This window comes from Alligator sinensis, unplaced genomic scaffold (assembly GCF_000455745.1).
Source record: "Alligator sinensis unplaced genomic scaffold, ASM45574v1 scaffold285_2, whole genome shotgun sequence".
Lineage (NCBI taxonomy): Eukaryota > Metazoa > Chordata > Crocodylia > Alligatoridae > Alligator > Alligator sinensis.
In genome coordinates, this window is record NW_005842384.1 from 155,323 (window position 1) to 163,133 (window position 7,811).

At 42.1% G+C, this 7,811-nt stretch overlaps 1 long non-coding RNA gene across 2 annotated transcripts in view; it reads right to left on the reverse strand.

Moving 5' to 3' along the window:
- LOC112551218 overlaps positions 1-7,811 on the reverse strand; it is a 49,760-nt gene that overhangs the window by 40,838 nt on the left and 1,111 nt on the right. For both annotated transcript variants that reach the window (XR_003095430.1, XR_003095429.1), the window contains exon 2: positions 1,113-1,299. This is a non-coding gene — a long non-coding RNA (uncharacterized LOC112551218). The remainder of the gene's footprint in view (positions 1-1,112; positions 1,300-7,811) is intronic.

Below are 7,811 nucleotides of genomic sequence, written 5' to 3' on the forward strand. Positions count from 1 at the left end.
GGCCTCTGGGTGGATAGGTGGTGTGGCATGGTGCTGGTCCAGATGGAGAGGGTATCCCAAGGAGTCAGTCTTCACTACCCCATTTATGGGGCAGACTACCTCTGATCTCCTGTGGGGAGGGCCTGTCCAGGCAAGGTCAGTTCTGTTCCAGAGAGCTCCAGGTGTTCTTACTGAGCATGTGCAGCCTGGCACAATGGTGGGTTGCCTCATCTTTTGTTTCTTGAATGCTGAGGGTGGTTCCAAGGGCTGGGTCATTGGTCCAGGTATTGGTGTTGATGGTTCGCTCATTCAGAGGGAGCTATTTTTAGACCTACTGCCATTGTCTCTCAAGCACCCTCATTCATCCCCATTCATTCAGGAACCAAGTTACATAAGAGGTTTAGGTATGAATCACAGGTTACACAACCGGGCATGGGGATAAGATGGAGGCTTGACATTACAAGATGGAAACTTGACATGACTTATGCTAACTTACATATATAGGCCTAAAACAGTAATCACACAATATAAAAGCAGTAAAGAAATAAATAAATAAATCAATCAATCAATACAAAACATAATAGTTATCACTTATAAAACAGTGGATACCTATATCAAAATAGCAGGGCACTTATTTGCAAAGAGGGAAGAGAAAAATAAAACTTACTACCTAAAATAAAATGTTAAAGCTTATCCTACATCTTAGCTTACTTATACTTATCTATAGGGAATAGATAGGGAGAGAAAAAGTCAGAAATGGTTGGGGAAGGAGAAGGAATGTATTTTAAAATAAATTTAAAAAAGAAAAACTGGGGGTTTTGCTACAGTAACATCCAGAATATAAAGTTAATTAACTACCCTTTTTCTGAAATTTTCGCTGGTATTTCAAAGCACAATACAATTCATATCACCAGTACCTGCAGTTCATTCTTACTCTCCTTATTATGGCTTAGAACAGTAGGTAGATTAGTAATAGATACCACATTAGAACAGAAAACTCTTCAGCTATTAACTGCTTAGGAACCTGTTTTCATTAAGTGTTTTTATAATCCTAACATAAATGGAGTTCCTAAGTGCTACCACACAATGCAAATGATAAAGGTATAATATTAATCGAGATGGAGGGAACAAACCTTTCAGATTCTGGTTCAGATGAGTAGTTTGAAGCACATTTTAAGTAGTTTCTGTTCCAAGAGTCAGTCTCTTCTACTCAACATAACCCAAGTCAGGTGAACAGTCCCTCCATCTTCATAACAGAAATCTTCTTTACATTTGATAGAGGGATGAAAGCTATTTTTATTCATTTATATGAATCTGCAACTAGAAAGGAATCATGCAAAATTACTGTCTGAAGAATTCTTAATACAAGTATTTATCTTAACTAAACAAGGCTGAAGTGATCAAAGCTAAACATCCTTTACTGTTGATATGACCAATAAACTTTATCATTATATTTGTTTTTTGCTATGTTAATTGTGGACCTACGCACAATATTTTTATAGATTCATGATCTGACTTATCACCATATTTGTATTTGATTATGTTAATTCTAGGAGTAGGAACAATGTTTTTAAAATGATTGGCCCTGTGTTGTTGTTATATTTTTCATTTCTATTATTTTTGTTCAAATTTATATTATGGTTGTATGTCTATTATGTTGTTTTTGGGAGTATGGCTTTCAGCCAGAATACTTAATAAATTGAATTGAATTGAAACATCTTTGCTAATAATATCTAGTTGCAGGACACGAACAAATTATTCTGTCTTCTGATCTGGCACGTTTACAATTATCATTGGCACTTAGGATTTTAAATGGAATAATTAACTTTTACTTCCTGCACAATATTTTTATTACTCTAATATTTTATTCATCATTTTCAAGTGAACTCCAGTATTTGATATTATTCATAATAAGCTGTTCAGCATGAAGGTCAACGTTTTCAAACTGGATATATAAATTTAGGCACCCAAATCAATGTTTAGACACCCTAATAGGAAACCCTTTTATTTTCAGTTATTGAGCACTGCTGGCTTCCACTGAGGTCCACAGAAACTGCAAGCATTGAATATCTTTAAAAATCAGACAATTTACGACCATAATTTTAGGTGGCAACATTTGAAAAACCTGACTGCGATTATTTTCTCCCTATTTATTCTCAGGGATACAAAAAAAAACAACAGACTTTCTATAACAGACTATGGATTTTACTGTAATATTTTTGCTTTAATTGTGCTCATGTTATAATGTTGCATTTTTACCCATAAAGTTAGTACTTGGGGAAATAACAGGTTAAAGGGACAGTGAAACCAGCATTGCTAGCCTACCCTATGTGGCACAGGTGACATCTGCCTCATCAGCAGCACTCCCTTGATACATAGATGATGGTCTTCCAGTAAATAGGGAAACGATCAAGTCCAGAGAGATGACTGAAGAGGTCAATCCAAGATCTGCATGTTTAACAACTATGATGTACTATTCCAGAAGGACAGAGTGGATCCTGGTGATGTCAAGTCACAGATCTTTCTTTTTGTCTTTCTCATCTGTTCACCACCATTTTGAGGCGTGTGTGCTCAAAATGGTTGATGCCTTATCGTACCTCATGATGCCACTTGGGATGATTCAGCGCTTGAGTCTCCCAGGTACTGATGTTAATATCACATTTCTTCAGATTGCCTTTCACAGTGTCCTTGAATCTTTTCTTTGTGCCCTGCCCCTCCTCCCTTTAGAGTGATGACCATTGGCGACTTGGGGGTATAGGACCTGTTTCAGAAGCTGGATGTCAGGATTCCTTATGGAATGCCCTGTCCAGCAGAACTTGTGCTGTAGAAATATGACTTTGATGCTGGTGGTAGTTACTAGAGACAGAACACTGGCATTAGTTCTTCTGTCCTTCCAATTGATAAGCAGGGTTTCCTGAATATGTTGCTGATGGTAACACTTCAAGGCCTTTAAATGTTTCTGATGTGTTGTCCACATCTCACAGCCATACAACAAGCTAGGAATGACAACAGCCCAGTAGATGAGACGTTTGATTTGGATGCTGATGTCATGATCAAAGATATTACTTCAGAAATGTCCGAAGGCAGCATTAGACGATTTTTTTCCAGTGTTCAATATCATGATCTATGTTTACTTTTGGGAAAGGTGACAATGCAGGTAGGGGAAATGATCAACATTCTCTAAAGACTGTTTTATAATTATAATATGTGGGGGGATTAGATGGAAAAATTAGGGTGATTTAAGTATCTTGGTTTTTGTGAAATTGACAGTGAGTCCAAACATTTCATACACTTCACAGAAGCAGGCAAAAGTGACCTCGAACTCTTCAGTTGATCAGGTATACGCAACACAATCTTAGTGTACTCCAGTAATCAGTAACAGAGGTATTGGGTATGTTGGATTTAGAATGTAACCAGTTGATAGTACAGAGATTCCTGTCCATGCTGGATTCACAGAAGTTTAGGGCTGGAAGGGGCCTTGTGAGATCATCGGGTCCAGCTCCCCTGATCTGGGCAGGAAAGACTACCAAGGTCAAAAACCCCCAACAAGGCATGCATCCAGTCTCCTTTTGAAGATCTCCACAGTAGGTGCCTGCACCACGCCTGAGTTGTCAGGAGTAGGATTTAAACTCATGCCTCCATCAGAAACCAGAACACCCACAACCAGGAAAAGACAAACACTTGAGTTTGACCACTCAGACATCCTGACAGAATTGTGCGCGCTAGATTGGAAACAAAGAAACAACTGAACTCTCTGGAGTGGGGACAGAAAACCTCTGGCTGCATGGCCTTTGCCCCAGGAAAAGCCCTTACTGAAGCAGAGCTGTCTGTTTGCTGCTTGAAACATCAGGTTGCACCTGATTTCAAGCAGCAAAGTACTACATGATGTAAAGTCCCTCTATCTGGAAGTTAGCTCCTTGGGCATTTATACACATACTCTCTCATTTTGCAATGTGCCAGAGATCTGCCATTTAATTGACTCTGCTCCACATGCGAGCTGATGTGCACCTAGCTGCACCGTGTGCAGTTGTAGAAGTGGTGAAATGCGCATCAGCATGCAGAAAATGGTGGCGGTGCACTTTTGAACTAAAGTGCCTCCAATGTGTTTTACTTCACAAGCACACCACTGTCATTTTCTCAGCAGCGAAGTGCCTTTCGTCGCTTACACAACTGCAAGCATTGCAGCACTGGGAACTTTTCAAAGCACCCAGCACTGCAGTGCTTGCATGTGTAAAAATGCCCCTTGAGTCAGGACCATAGAGAACCAGGGGAGAGTGAGGGAGCAAAAGGCCAGAGTATCAAAGTGGGAAGGAGCCAAATGCTCTAGAAGCCATCTAGGCTGTTTTCAGGGGGAACTCTCAGAGACCAGGCAAGGTTACACTGTCCTAAGCAAGCATCATTAGTGGGGAGGAGGGAGGACTCTGTGACACCATCTCATTAGTAGTGGTAGTGACAGTGTACCTAAATGTAGGCATGAGCTTGCAGAAGTACTCCAAGCCCTTTTTTGTTCTTTTATGTTAAAGTCTATTAAGCATTGGAAAGTAATGGTTTTACATGCCAATCATAGGCATACAGAACAAGTTTGTAAAGTGAGAAGCAACAGATAAAAAAAAAAAAAAAAAAAAGCCTTCCATTGTGTAACAGGTGAAATTAGGTCTGGTACCACAGTTGCAGTCATAGGGCAGCAGTGTCATACATAATTCATATAGGATTATTTTATTGCAAACTATTGCTAGCCTAGCATCTCAGTCTGGAGGTTGATTTTTTTTCTCACCATTGTCCAGAGTTATGCTGACAAAAGCCCTAGAGCAGGGGCAGGCAAAATACTGCCCATGGGCCAGATCCAGCATGCAGGCAGCCACCAATTAATTGGACCCCACCCAGCCTATATGCCTCACTCCCATCCGTGTGCACAGAAAGGCCCAGTTAGCACACAGCTTCTAGGCAGCTAACCCTCTCAGCCACTAAGAAATTGGTAGCAGCTTTTGGGATTCTCAGCCAATAAATTCTGCAAATTCCTTAACAGATGTAAAAGAGATCCACTGAACTTCATCCTTTCTGCTTGTTAGGCCCACAGAAGAGGGAGCCATTCTGGCAGCCAAGAGAGAGCAGCATCTCCATGCTTCTATTCCAGCAAAGAAAAATCACCTTAAGACCTTCCGCTTAAGTTGTACTCCAATTTTGGAGGCCTAATGTTTGGATGGAAAGGTACATGAACTATGAAAGCTTCTGATAATTGCTATATACTTGGAACAAATTTTCCTGCCACCTACAGGTTCAAGGTATAAATTGCTATTCATCTAGATAGGGGTGGATGGGATAAATCCTCATACTTTAGGGCAATCTGGGTTAAGAATTTGGTAGGGCTTTTGACTAGGGATCAAGCAACAGTAGCCAGAAAGCAGAACCACCCATAAAAGAAGATGCCCTTTCAAACAAGAATTCAAAAAGAGGACTGAGCATTAGGCAGAAGGAGAATCTGAACAGAGGCAGAAAAGAAAGAACTTAAAAAAACCTAGGGCACCTACACATGTGCCCGACACCTGCTCCAATGAGCACTAATTAGTATGCATCAGAACAGAATCTATTCATTGAGTCTGCTGAAACAAGCTAGTTAACACATTCCAGCAGCCTTGGCGTCATATGTATTCAGTGTCCCTGCACTTCAAAATAGTGGTGGGGGTGCTTTATAAATACCTAGATTGAGAACCTGGAAGGGACCTCAGGGGATCATTGGGTCCAGCCCCCTGCACCAGGCAGGAAAGACAACTGGGGTCAGGTGAGCCCAGCAAGGTCACCGTCCAGTCTCCTCTTGAAGATTTCCAGGCTAGGCGACTGCACCACCTCTAGAGGGATCCTATTCCACAGTCTGGACACCCTGACTGTGAAGAAGTTATTCACAATGTTAAGCTTGAAATGGTCTTCCAGGACTTTGTGGCCATTACTCCTGGTTATCCCCAAAGGCACCCTGGTGAACAGTCGTTCACCAAGCCCTTCATGTATGCCCCTGATGTAGCAGTAAGCCGCTATCAAGTCCCCTCTCAGCCTTCTCTTTTTCAGGCTGAAGAGTCCCAGGACCCTCAGCCTTTCCTCATATGGCTTGCCATGCAAGTCTCTGATCATACGGGTGGCCCTTCTCTGGACTCTCTCAAGCTTTACCATATCCTTGTTGAAGTGTGGTGCCCAGTACTGGATGCAGTACTCCTGCTGTGGTCTCACCAATACTGAGCAGAGAGGAAGAATCACTCCCCTGGTTTTGCTGGAGATGCATCAATTGATGCATGACAGGATATTATTTGCCCTGTTGGCTACAACGTCACACTGCTAGCTCATATTCATACTGTGATCTATTATTACCCCCAGGTCCCTTTCATTTGTGGTGCTGGTCAGTTTGACGTTGTCAACCCTGTAGGTGTGTAGGGGAGGAAGCTGTCCCCAGATGGAACACTTTACATTTCTTGACGTTGAACTTCATCTGATTCTGATGCACCCAACTTGCTAGCCTATCTAGGTCTGCCTGTATCTGCAGCCTATCTTCAAGCGTGAGCAGGCTTCCCTATAACTTGGTGTCATCTGCAAACTTATCCTGTGAGCTCTTCACCCCCAACATCCAAATCAATAGCAAAGATGTTGAAAATCACCGGACCAAGCACTGACCCTTGAGGGACACCACTAGCCACTTCTTGCCAAGACAACACATCCGTTCATTAGAACTCTCTGGGTCCTACCCCACAACCAGCTCCCTACCCACCTAACTGTCTCATGGTTGAGTCCACAGTCCTCTAGTTTACTCACGAGAACTAGTGAGATACTAGATCAAAGGCCTTTTTGGAAGTCAAGGTATACGATGTCAACCTACTCTCCCTTATCCAAGTGGTGAGTTACCTGATCATAAAAGATGAGGTTGGTAAGACAAGACCTGCCCATGATGAAGCCATGCTGCCTGTCATTCAGAATCCTACCATTGAAGCCTATCACATACAGAGACCTTGATGAATTTTTCCAGGACCTTCCCCGGGATAGAAGTTAGGCTGATTGGCCTATAGTTAGCTGGGTCCTTCCTCCTCCCTTTCTTGAAGATGGGCACAACATTGGCCTTCTTCCAGTCCTCAGGGACCTCTCCAGACAGCCACAAGTTTTGGAAAAGTTTTGCCAGTGGTCCCACAATGACTTCAGCCAGCACCTTCAGCACCCTTAGATGAAGTTCATCTGGTCCTGCTGATTTATGTGTCTAATTCTTTCATATGATTACATACCACTTCTACAGTAATAGTAGGAAGGCATTCATTCCTACCCTGCTCATTCTGTACACTATCCAACATGATTTTCCCCTTGGCTCGGTGAAAGACCGAAGCAAAGTAGTCATTCAGAAGTTCAATTTTCTCCTGAGTGCCAGTAATCTTCTGTCCTGAGTTGTTGAGCAGTGGCCCCACACACCCATTTGTTTTCCTCCTGTTCCCTATGTACCTAAAGAAGGACTTCTTGTTATCCTTGACTCCTGTTGCTAATTTTAGTTCAGTTGCCAGAACTAGCCTTATCCCTTCAAATATGTTCCCTACAAGTGCAGACCATTGTTGTATAGTCCTCCTTGGGGCATGCCCCAAGCTTCCACTGTTTGTATGCCTCTTTATCTTGGGTTAAGAATTAGGTAGGGCCTAATTCTTACTTAGGACCATGATATTCCTGTTATATCCATGATATTCCATGATATTCCTGTTATATATTCCCAGCCCTCTTGTTACCTTTCCTTCTAATGGGAATGGACTTCCTTTGTGATTGAGGATTGCGTCTTTAAGGAACAACCGCTCTGCATGCACTCCTTTCACCTTAGG